Here is a 13,677-nt window from a genome sequence, read left to right on the forward strand (position 1 = left end):
AAGTATGGGAACCCATAAAGTTCAAATCTTGAATTCGCTTCTGGTCGGAACTTGGGTTAACTACCCAGCCACAAATGGCGAGTATTTCCCCATCTTCAAAATCATGAGATAAAAAAGCAATTGATCGGTGCCAATGTAACATAATCCAGTTCAGAAATAAAAGCAATAAAATTTATCTGACTCTTTCAAGCATTGTAATTTCAAGACCTTGGGCTACAATCTGAAATTCCCGGACAGCAAAGAAAAGCTTTCATAGAAGCTTTACCCTTTGCTTTATAGAGATAGTTATGAACTGACTAAATGACTAGATTCTCCCGGAACGCTAGCTAAGCTAATCGTCTTAGTTCCCTTCAATTAAATCAATAAGATTTTTGATTGATTCAGGGCGCCGCCTCCCTTCTTAGATTAGAACCCATTGAGGGGGCCCTCGGCCCGGGAAGGGGAGAGTGGCCGAGTGGTCAAAAGCGGCAGACTGTAAATCTGTTAAAATTTTTCTACGTAGGTTCGAATCCTGCCTCTTCCACTTGTTTGTTGTAGACTTCAGAGTATCAAATATTACCTATTAAAAATAATGGTTTTATTAAAGATTTAATTTACAAGGAAAACATTAGTTAATGGAATGATTATTAATAAGAAACGGAACACATCTGCCTCAAAGGATAGGAAAATTATCGTGGGCTTGAATTTTGAAGAGGGGGTGAAACAGAGCATTACTTATAGGTTTTCTCAAAAAACTAACTAAAAAACTATAAGCTTTATTCTATCCCGACGGGATAACCAAAAGATGGGGATCTAAGCGAGTAAAGAAAAAGAGGAAAGGCGAGGCAGAAGAATTGGTCAACTTTCATGACTTGGTACCACAACTTTGAATCATGACTTGGTACCACAACTTTGAATCATGTCTTGGACTAGTTACATGATGGAAAAAACCACCCCCAAGGAGATAACTGATAATTGAAAGGAATCCAGAAAATTTTAATACTGGAATTTTCGCAAGAATATGTAAAGGGAGATGACCGGAGTAAAATAAGAAAGAGGTCGTCGGCAACCAAGCTGAAAGAAGAAAACAAAGAAAAATAGAAAACTCTTTGTGCCACGCGCTCAACTCAAAGTGAGTACCACTGCTTGTGCCACGTCTGCTCAAGATTCTTAACAGATACATTTTGGATAAAGTTGAGGTGTTTGATAGGTAATAGACTCAATTAAAGTGTCTAAATGAAATTTGGTGACAACTTTAAGGGACCGTCTATATATTTGGCCTTTTTTCTTTCTCTTTACAAGTAAAAAGGTAAAAAAATTTGGCGCCTTATTTGGTCGCCACATTTAACCTGTGCCCACTTTTTAAATTTTTTTTAACTAGTGCCCAAATTTTAAACAATTTCAGGCATTTGTTTTCCTCTTTCTTCTTCTTCTTCTTCTTCTTCTTCTTCTTCTTCGAGTGATGACAATTTTATATGGTGTTTGTGAATATACTTTAAGGTAGTTTATGATATTTTATAGTGATGAGCTGCGGTGGCGCTTTATTTTTTATTATTGCTTAAGGTTTCTTCTTCTTCTTTTTCTTAATTACAAAATAGGTTCATTAGATTTATTGTTGTTTTGACAAATTGATGATTGGAGTTTGTTCTTGATGATATTTGGAGGTTATGTTTCAAATTTGAACTCATTTGGAGTAGATTTAGGTGTTGAGTCCTATATTGGGTTGTTAAAATTCGAAGAACAAATTTTTGTTTCTGGGTAATTTGCACTTCAGGCCTATTTGGCCTTTAAGTGCATGAAACGTTTATTACACTTCAGACATATTTGGCCTTAAGTGCATCTGAAGTGCAATTTTTTCACTCCAGACCTTTTGGCCTTAAGTGCATGAAACCATTGGTTGCCCTTCAAACCTATTTGGCCTTAAGTGCATCTAAAGTGCATTTTTTCACTTCAAACTTTTTTTATCTTAAGTGCATGAAACTATTGGTTGCAATTCAAACCTATTTGACCTTAAGTGCATCTGAAGTGTAATTTTTTTACTTCAGACTTTTTGGCCTTAAGTGCATAAAACCATTGGTTGCACTTCAAACCTATTTGGCCTTAAGTGCATCTGAAGTGTAATTGTTTTTACTTCAGACCTCTCTGACCTTAAGTGCATGAAAATATTTATTGCACTTCAGACCTATTTGGCCTTAGTGCATTTTAAGAGTAATTTTTGCACTTTAGACTTAATTGGCCTTAATTGCATTGCACTTCGGACTATTTTTTTAACTTCAAAGCCGATAAGTCTGAAGTTGATCGTTGTCATGACCCAAAATCCCGCCTCAAGCGTCGTGATGACACCTAGTCTCTAAGACTAAGTAAGCCAATTACTTACCATAATTAAGCCAATTTAATAATGATATTTAGAGAATTATATAAAATACCGAAATAAATGTGAAATAGGCCTATGCGGCAATAATTACTAAAACCTCCCAAGACTAGGTAATATAGAGTCACGAACTCTAGCTGAATACATGAAAATATCTCAAAGATCGAAATACAATAATGTTCAAAAAACAAGCTGACACAAAAGAAGGAAAGGACTCCAAGGGATTGCGACAACCAAGCAGCTCTACCTTGAATCCTCGCGATCAATAAGCTAACTCTGCCTGAGTCTGATATCTCCAATACCTGAATCTGCACAAAAATGTACAGAAGTATAGTATGAGTACACCACGGTCGGTACCCAGTAAGTATCAAAACTAACCTCGGTGGAGTAGTGACGAGGTACAAGTCAAGACACCTATTAGTCAAAATAACCTGTACAATATAGAAGTATAAAGCTAATAATGAAAGCATGAATCAATAATGGCAACAAGAATCGACATATGATATAAACAGTAAAGTAATACGAACACCGTGAAAGTACCATTGAAACCAAACAAGGAAAATAAATAACAACCAATTAGGCAAGTCGTTCTAACTCAAGTTTCGAAACGAAATTACTCCGAGATGCCTCATCTCATAATCACAAGATACGAGTCTCAATCCACAATCATATGCTCATGGCACCTTGTGCCCACATTTCTAATCACAACCGTACGGATAACTCACGTGCCAATATCTCAATCCGCCTGGCATGATCACAAGTTCACAATCACAATCTGCCCGGCATAGTCACAGGCTCAATATCATAATCCGCCCGGCATGGTCACAAGTTCACTATCATAATCCGCCTGGTATGGTCACAGGCTCAATATCAACATGAAAGTAAATAATACAAGAATACATGGGCATGATCAATAAATGTTAAGTTTCATACTTCTAAACCGGTATAAGTGGCATGTTATGGTGTATGCTTGTGCGAGTGTACTATTACAGCCCAAGTCAACAAGTAAAATCAAAGACATCGCATAATAGCCACCCTTATCACTCCGCATAAAAAAACATTATCACTCCGCCCGGACCATACCACAATAGCCACCCGTATCGTTTCGCACAATCAACAACAATGAGATACCACCTTTATGCTTCTCATAACAACAACCAATTCTGTCACGACCCAAAATTCATTAATGGTCGTGATGGCGCCTAACACCACTGCCAGGCAAGCCAACAATAGTTGATTAACTCGATTATTCATTTTTGTATTTTGAAATCAAAATTTTCCTTCAATTAAATAATCAGAAATAAATTTTACAGAGTAAATGATAATATTTTCCCAATTACAATACTGAACAACTCATAAGTACCCCCAAAATCCGGTGTCACAAGTGCATGAGCATCAACTAGGATGTAAAATAAAATATAGCATCTGTCCAGAATATAAATTAGACAGAAAAAATATAAATAACCCTGGAGGGGACTCTGCTAGTTGCAGAGCGTAACCTGAAATGCAGCTCGCAGCAAGTCCCCGCATCATCCGTGCCCAAAGGACCACCAGACATAAAAGTACCTGCACAAAAATATGCAGCAAGTGTAGCATGAGTACGTACATCCACGTGTACCCAGTAAGTATCTAGCCTAACCCCGGAGGCGTAGTGACGAGGGGTCGACATCGACATTCACTAGTGGTCCAATAATATCAGGTACAGTAAGGAGGTGAACAAATATGAGGCAAAGTAAATAAATGAAATAAACAACTGTAAATTTATGGTACAATTATCCTCCTTACAATAAACTCAAGCTCTTAATTAGCAATTCCTCCTCAACCAGAGCACATATATATATATGTATAATGGACCACACACATACACACACACACACACACACACACACATATATATATATATATATATATATATATATATATATATATATATCCTCACCAAATAGGTTTTTATAATTCAAATCAGGGAAAGACTCACAGAAACTCTGGCTTCTTGCCAAATATTACGCACGATTCCATGAGGATATCTTTATAGAAATGCCGAGGCGTACGACCCGATCTAACATAAATAATAAACTGTGCACTGCCGAAGGTCGAACGGCACAAACCATAGTTTCATCTATCAAACTGCCAAGGCGAACGACCCACTCCCATGAGAGTGTGGTACATAAATCTTGCCGAGGCGAACAGCCCGATCCCACTAGAATAAAAAGTACATAATCCTGCCAAGGCGATCGGCCCGATCCCATTAGAATAAGGAGCTTTGACGGGTTCTTGACCCCACTCACGAATAAACGTGTGAGTTGTAATTTCTTTAACAAAAACCTTTCAATGAAACATATATATCACGGAAACATGTCGTAAGAGGAGTACAATTTTTCGGTGACTAATCATGAACTCATGAAGTCTCTACAATAGCAAGTCTAGTCTCAAGTAGTAATGTAAAACAGAGGAATTTAATAGGCGAGAGACTGCTCAAATAGTACAGCTATAGCATGATGTGAACCTAAGCCTACCCGGGCAATAACATGAATGCAGCTACGTACAGGTTCTCGTCACCTCGCGCGTACATAGCTCCCACAACAAATAGCACACATCAATATACAACACCTAGGGGTAATTTTCCCCTCACAGAGTTAGATAGGAGACTTACCTCGCTCCGAAATTCCATAACCGGCTCCAAAGCCCTCTAACACCTCAAACTGATACCCGTCGCTCCAAAACTAGTCAAACAATGTGCAAACCAATAAAAATATACTCTAATACTAATAACAAATCAATTTAGACAAATTCCCAACTTTGCTCGAAAAGCCGATAAAGCAACCCTCGGGCCCACGTGCCCAGATTCTAAAATTTTTCGAAGATAAACATTACCCATAATATTACGAACTCAAATATATTCTTTATTCTCAATTCCATGCCCAAATTCATGGTCAAAATTCAAAAAATACCATTTTCTAGGTTTTCTACCAAAATCCTAAATTTTCCATAATTTCCCCATGAATTTCCATGTTACAATCTATATATAATCCAAGTATTTAACTTGCAATAGGTGGGAATCACTTACCTTGACATATATGATGAAGGTCTCCTCTTCAAAAGCTCCAAAAATCGCCCACTCAAGTGAAAAATGAGAGGAGATGAGCCAAACCCCGCATTAAAACCAATCTGCGTAGGCCCACCCTTCTTCGCGATCGCGGGAATGCCATCGCGATCGCGAAGGCTAAACACACTACCTCCACATTTCCTCTACGTGTTCGCGTCCTAATGGCCGTGTTCGCGAACCTGGTAATTCCCTACCCTTTGCGTTAGCCGGCCTCAAGCCGCGTTAGCGAAGGCTTAACGCCTGGCAGACCCCCAACTCATTTCCTCTTCATGTTCGCGTGCGCCTACCCGCGTTCGCGTAGGCTTCTGCAACCTCAACTCCGCATTCGCGTCTCTCCCATCACGTTCGCAATGTGCAAATCCAGTAGCCCCCACAAGTCTTTTTTGAGAACGCATGAATCCCTTCACGTTTGAGAAGAAGGAAACCAGATAGCAGCAATCAGCAGCAGTAAATCATTCCAATTTGGTCGGAAACCACCCCGAAACGCACCCGAGGCCCCCCCGGGACCCCGTCCAATCACACGAACCAGTCCCATAACATAACACGGACCTGCTCGAGACCTCAAATCACCTCAAACCACGTCAAAGCCATGAATCGCACTCCAATTCAAGCTTAGTGAACTTTAAAACTTCAAACTTCTATATTCGATGCCGAAACCTATCAAATCACGTCCGATTGAACGCAAATGTTGCACATAAGTCACATTCGACATTACGGACTTAATCTAACTTTCGGAATCGGAATCCGACCCCGATATCAAAAAGTCTACTCCCGGTCAAACTTCTCAAAAACCTTTAAATTTCTAACTTTCGCCAAATGACCCCGAAATGACCTACGGACCTCCAAATCCACATACAGACGCAGTCCTAATACCAGAATCACCATACAGAGCTATTCCCTGACTCGGAATCCCAAACAAACTTCAACCCAAATTTATGAAATTCTTCCAAAACGCCAACCTTTCACAATAGGCGTAGAAACGCTCCCAGGTCATCCAAAACCCGATCCGGACATTCGCCCAAGTCCAAAATCATCATACGGACCTGTGGTAACCTTCCAATCCCGATTTCGAATTCGTTTACTCAAAAATCAAACCTTTGTCAATTCTTCCAACTTAAAGCTTCTGAAATGAGAGTTTTCTTTCCAAATTAACTCCGAACTTCTCGAAATTCAATTCAGACCATGCACACAAGTCATAATACCTGAAGTGAAGCTACTCATGGCCTCAAACTGCTGAACGATGCGCTAGGGCTCAAAATGACATGTCGGGTCGTTACATTCTCTCCTACTTAAACATACGTTCATCCTCGAACGTGCTAAGAACTGCTCTGGAGTTATCCAAAATCATTGTTTAACACCTCGTGCACCTACCCGTACTACCACAACCCAATTGAGCACATTAGCTCGAGCAAACCTGAAAATCCTCCCTTTTAGCCAAATTCCAACATCTGAAATTCTCTACCAGGTCCGTTTCCAACATATGAACACCATATCCATCACTACACGATGTACTAATACATGATTGTATACTCTTACCGAATTCACACCATGCACCGCATTATTCACATGACCATAATGACATCCCCTGACAACAATAGCCGAAATCCCACGAATCTGATGCCCACAACACACCTCATGAAGCATATAAATCCTGTTTCAGCTCTAGCAATACTGCCATGACAGAAGAGATGTGTAGAAACTCATAACTACCTGTCGAATCACAACTCATGAAGTCTCTCCTCCCGACAAGAACTAGTACCTCATTCTGGACTGAATATCGATATTTACTGTTTAGTGTGCCTCATATAAATCTGATCGCACTAATCCTAGGTCCAATAATCTCGTCTCACCCCGTACAAGTTGCTCCGGCAATAAGCCACCTCAGGCACTGCCAAAAGTCTCATATGATGCCACCATGTGCCAACAAGTTACAAACTCGAATGTGATACATAAGGAAAAACGAACTTTGGTATGAACTACTTAACCCACGTAACTAATTTAAACAACCGAAAAGATGTTATGAACCTTCCTTAGAAAATGAGAAACAAAACACACAAGAATAGATATTGGGGAACTGTACTCAACATCACACTATTGCGCGCGTGCAACCCGATCCACACATGATACCGTTGCGGCGCGCAACCCGATCCAACCATGATACTCGTAGTGGTGTGCCACCCGATCCAAACAACATACCCGTGGTGGCGTGCCACCCGATCCAACCATATACCCGTGGCGGCGTGCCACCCGATTCGACCATATACCCGTGGAGGCGTGCCACCCGATCCACACATAATAATCTAAAGAAAACACACATCGAGCAGTAACGCTTATACTTACGAAATGCCCGAATATCAACCATAAGCACGTCAAGTGCATAATACAAATCCTGGGGAGACGGGTAGCGTCACACGCTATAAAATTCATGCACAACTAAGGTGCGATATATGATCTGCATCTCGAGAGTCATCCTGCTCACATAACACCACCGCTACGCGGGACCTCAACACATTGTACAAATAATCAAGCCGTCTCACAACCCACATGGCATAATAAAGTATTACATGTAAAAGTTGACGACAGAAATAACATCCAAAGCCCGAAGACTCCTCCGCAAGCAACACTATGCTGAAATGAACACATCTGACCCGATATAGAGTACACACTCACATTTAGATCCATTCACAGACCTCAAGCCGATTCTGATCGTACTGTACTGAGCTAATAACCTTTCAAGGACCCACCCCCAAGAATAACCATCAAATCCGGAACAAACTTCCACAATTCACAACCAATTGAACAGGGCGCCCTCCAGGCACAAATTCTCACATTAGCAATAGTACCACAATCTCCATACTTGGTTCCAATCTTTAATCAATCAAGTGACTACATGTCACACTTATACAATCCTCCCATGGGATATGCTCCCACGACCTTCCGCACCAGGTAACAAGTCTGCACATCCATACCACCGGTCATACTAATGCCGTAAAGAGAACCAAGGATCCGCAATTCAGTACATAAAGCCTCTTACATATGACACTGATCTCAGGTGACGTTGAAGATAGTACCAGCTTACTCTAAACATCTGAATTCTTTCCTGCTCATCCGAGCTCGTGACATTCTTGTCGACACCTAACGGTAACCTTGATCCTCAACTTCCAATTCCCATGCCGCTCACTGCACCTAACATACCAATATGTGAGAGTACAAGAATTCCATCATGACTCCTGATCCACTAATAAACTAAAAACTCTATCACATATCAACCTTTTACTTAACTCATTTCAGGATAACTATTGCAACACGCGGCTGAATTCCCATAACCGTAGAAAATACAATCCGCAAGTAGTGGTCTAAACCACCATAACTCTTTCGGGATCTATCTACACATAACAGGCCATAATACTCAAATGCCTTCAAATAAAATCAATTACGACGGACGTCAAGCCTCGCACGTACCGCTACAAATCATATGTATAACTTAACACACTGAAGGAACTGGTCATTGCCACTATCATGCCAATTCAACCATTGCTAATCGATCCGACTTCTTCTAATTTACTCTGGACTTGACTTAGGAATACTAATAGCTCCATTCAAAACATCATGAACCCAAATCCGCACTCATCCTAAGTGACCTTATTTCACGAGACCACATTGTCTCCAAAACCCACGAACCATCTCATACCCTCCTTATGCGCATATTAGCATCTTCAACTGGTACACCCATTCTGAAAATCTCTCTATGAATCCGAAGTTATTTTCTCCCATTCCTCCAATGCCATACCGCAGACCGAAGATAACGTAGAACACTCCAAGCCACTTTCATAATCCTCTGCTAAAGCTCGATACTTAACCATACTACAGACTCGAAATCCTTAGGCACCGCACTTTAACTTTTGAATCCACTAGGACCGTTGTTGAGAGTCATCCACTCTGACTTGTTCCCGAATACAATCAAACTCCAAGGCCCTTCTAGCATATGAACACCCTCTCAAAGAATCAACCGGTTGAATTCCTTCCCTTGTACATCACATCCACACGAAGCATAGACTCTTAGTCTTCCCAAAACCTGAACATGAACCGATAAGGCCAAATATAGCACACATTCCTCAAATCCTTTTGCTCAAATTACCACTGATGTTTTCTCTCCTTAGTCGTAATAACCCACCAACACACTGATGACCAGAAACCGCACAAGTAGACAACCACGCAATCCAATCATAGACAGTGGGGCTATCCCACTTAGCTTGAAGCTGCAATTACATAACCCTGGGACCCACCGAGATTCCGTCTTCCCCATTGACGTAAGCTTAAAGTCCAACAATGCATTCCAAGCTCAAAGTCATGTTGCATCCAAATAAAATCCATGGACCTAGTCTCTGCCCATCATGAATTTCCAAATGGCTCTAAACTTTCCTCAAGGCATGTGGCCATCCTACCACGGAACCCATGTGTTACTCTGCCACTCTTCCACTTTGGTTAAACCCTCTCCTTTAAGCACCCCCTCGACTTTTTATTTTCATACTTGACCTTCTAGCAATTTAACCACCGCAAAACACCTCCCACATGACCTTCCTCGTCCTTTGCTGCCCAATTGTTGCCTCAAATCCGAATCCATCTCCGTAACGCTTGAGCTAATAAATTGCCACCAACTCCAAGCCTCCTAGAAGATCATCCTTCTCTAGCCATCAACATTAGAAATACCCATTTGATTCCGAAATCGCTACACTCTGCTATCTCTGACACCCACTTCCCCGGCATAATTCATAATACTCTGCCCCAAAGGCGATTTTGAAGAAGGCCATAACACCGGTGAGCTTAACACATTCAATCAAGGACGACGACATCACATCACGGATGCAGATTCCACCACGCTCGAAAATACCATGTTTTGTTACCCCGTCGACCCAAATCTGAGCATTCATAGTCCGATTGCCTTTCCTCTGTTGGGAATAGAATGTTGATCCTCTGAATCATGCACTGAGAAAAACCTCTTTTCTAGTCGTTCACTGCCTCAACACATAAACAAGCACCCTACCATTACACTAACACAGTGCTATAACAATGTCTGAACATCATAGCAATCTGTGCGCAGCCTTGAAACCATTGAAAACATAGCTACTGAGCCGAAATGACAGAACATCCTTTCGCAAGAAGACAATAATAACTTGCTCGAATGCACAGGGAGAAACATCCTGCCCACATCTGTAGTACCACTACAACTCCTCGATGACCAATTGACACGAGCGCTGAACATCGTATAAGAATGAGTAGGAAGGATATAAAGTCATAAGCCTCAAAGAAAATCAAATCGCACGATGAGGAATCAAGAAAGAGAAGTGCTCCTAACAGTCCTGTAGCCTCTTGAAGATAAGTACAGACATCTCCGTACCGATCCGCAAGACTCTACTAGACTTGCTCATGACTCGGGAGACCTATGTGAACCTAGTGCTCTCACATTCAAACTGTCACGACCCAAAATCCATTAATGGTCGTGATGGTTCCTAACACCGCTGCCAGGCAAGCCAACAATAGTTGATTAACTCGATTATTCATTTTTGTATTTTGAAATCAAAATTTTCCTTCAATTAAATAATCAGAAATAAAATTTACAGAGTAAATGATAATATTTTTCCAATTACAATACTGAACAACTCATAAGTACCCCCAAAACCCGGTGTCACAAGTGCATAAGCATCAATTAGGAAGTAAAAATAAAATACAACATCTGTCCGGAATACAAATTAGATAGGAAAAATACAAATAACCCTGTAGGAGACTCTGCTGGCTGCGGATCGTAACCTGAAATGCAGCTCGCGGCAAGTCCCCGCATCATCCGTGCCCAAAGGACCACCAGACATAAAAGTACCTGCACAAAAATGTGCAGCAAGTGTAGCATGAGTACGTACATCCACGTGTACCCAGTAAGTATCTAGCCTAACGCAGGAGGAGTAGTGACGAGGGGTCGACATCGACACTCACTAGTGGTCCAATAATATCAGGTAAAGTAAGGAGGTAAACAAATATGAGGAAAAGTAAATAAATGAAATAAACAACTGCAAATCTGTGCTACAATTATCCTCCTTACAATAAACTTAAGTTCTTAATTAGCAATTCCTCCTCAACCGGAGCGCACACACACACACACACACACACACACACACACACACACACACATATATATATATATATATATATATATATATATATATATATATATATATATATATATATATATATATATATACACACAAATAGATTGTTATAATTCGAATCAGGGAAAGACTCACAGATACTCTGGCTTTTTGCCAAATATTACGCACGATTCCATGAGGATATCTTTATAGAAATGCCGAGGCGTACGATCCGATCCAACATAAATAATAAATTGTGCACTGCCGAGGGTCGAACGACATGAACCATAGATGCATCTATTAAACTACCGAGGCGAACATCCCGCTCCCATGAGAGTGTGGTACATAAATCCTGCCGAGGCGATCGGCCCGATCCTATTAGAATAAGAAGTGCATAATCCTGCCGAGGCGATCGGTCCTGTCACGACCCAAAATCCATAAGGTCGTAATGGCGCCGGACACCACTATCAGGCAAGCCAACAATAAATACTTAATTGGGTTCTCATTTTGTTGGTTTTGAAATCATATTTTCCTTCAATTTAAATAGTAAAGAATGGGGATTTAAAGAGTAAATAATAATACTTTTGACAAATTCAATACAGAACAACCCATAATCATCCCAAAACCGTCACAAGTGCATGAGCATTATCTAGGAATATAAAATAAAATACAACAGCTGTCCGGAATACAAATTGGACAGGAAAAATGCAAGTACTCTGAAGGAGACTCTGCTGGTTGCGGATCGTAGTATAGAATGCAGCTCACCTAAGTCCCTGCCATAACCGTGCCTCTGCACCCACAAGGCCACTAAACATATATGTACCTGCACAAAAATGTACAACAAGTGTAGTATGAGTACGCAAATCAACGCGTACCCAGTAAGTATCCCGCCTAACCTCGAAGAAGTAGTGATGAGGGGTCGACTTCGACACTTACTATAGGCTATAAATAGGATATCAATGATATAATTAAGTATGGATTATATAAAACGGTTGCAAGCTCAATATTTTGAAGTAAGTAAGCAGTTATTTTATAATTAAGAAATCTCCAAATTTATTTCCCATTATTTAACAATTTATCTCAGGCCAAGGAGGCAATATCATTTATTGTAAATTCCAAAGCAATCAATTCAATCATGCGCAAATCATGTCGAGGTTGTATGGCCCTCTCCAACATAAATATTTAAACTGTGCACTGCCGAGGGCCGAATGACGCGAACCATAGATGCATCTATTACCCCGTTCGCGGATCGTACATGCGACGCAGTCAAATATAAATTTAAGGAATTACCCCGCTCGCGGATCATACTTGCGACGCGGTTACACATAGATTTCTTAAGTTATTATAGTATTCTTCCATTCTTTTAAAAATACAAAATTCAAATGAAAACTTTCAAGATCCCAATTTTTTGTTTCCTCAATTTCAACTCCTTTCAAAACATTTAATAAGCAAACTCAATCCCGCTCCTTCTCAAGACAAACAATAAACAAAAATCAATAACAATACCAACCAGGCATGATGTAAGCCTAAAACTACCCGGACATAGGCATAGCTAGTAACTACGTGCGGACTCTCGTTACCTCGTGCGTACGTAGTCCCCACAAATAGAAGTACATAATAATTTAGTTCACCTACGAGGTTAATTCCCTCTTACAAGGTTAGGAAAGAGACTTACCTCGCTCCGGGGTTCCTTTACCAGCTCCCAAGCCTTTCCAATAACTCGAACCGATGCTCAACGTTCCAAAACTAGTCAATAAAGATGCAAATCCATGAATATATATACTCTAATACACCTTATAATCCAATTTATAACAAATTCCAATTCCGTTTTAAAAGTCGATGAAAATCACCCTCAGGCCCACGTGCCCGGATTCCGAGAAATTTTGAAGCTAATCATTACCCATAACCTTATGAACTCAAATATATAATTTATTCCAAATTCCATGCCAATTTCGTGGTCAAAATCCAAAAATATCCATTTCTAGGTTTTTCTACCAAAAATCCCAAATTTCTACAAATTTCAAGTCTAAAGCCATATGTAAACCAAGTACTTAACTTGAAAATAGGTGGGAATCACTTAC

The 13,677-nt window shown here is 40.3% G+C and overlaps 1 non-coding gene across 1 annotated transcript; it reads left to right on the plus strand.

The window, feature by feature from the left end:
* Positions 1-440: 440 nt before the first annotated feature.
* On the plus strand, positions 441-523 carry TRNAY-GUA (transfer RNA tyrosine (anticodon GUA)). Its single transcript has one exon. It is a non-coding gene; the product is annotated as a tRNA-Tyr (tRNA).
* Positions 524-13,677: the final 13,154 nt, after the last annotated feature.

This window comes from Nicotiana tabacum, chromosome 23 (assembly GCF_000715075.1).
Source record: "Nicotiana tabacum cultivar K326 chromosome 23, ASM71507v2, whole genome shotgun sequence".
NCBI classification, from domain to species: domain Eukaryota; kingdom Viridiplantae; phylum Streptophyta; class Magnoliopsida; order Solanales; family Solanaceae; genus Nicotiana; species Nicotiana tabacum.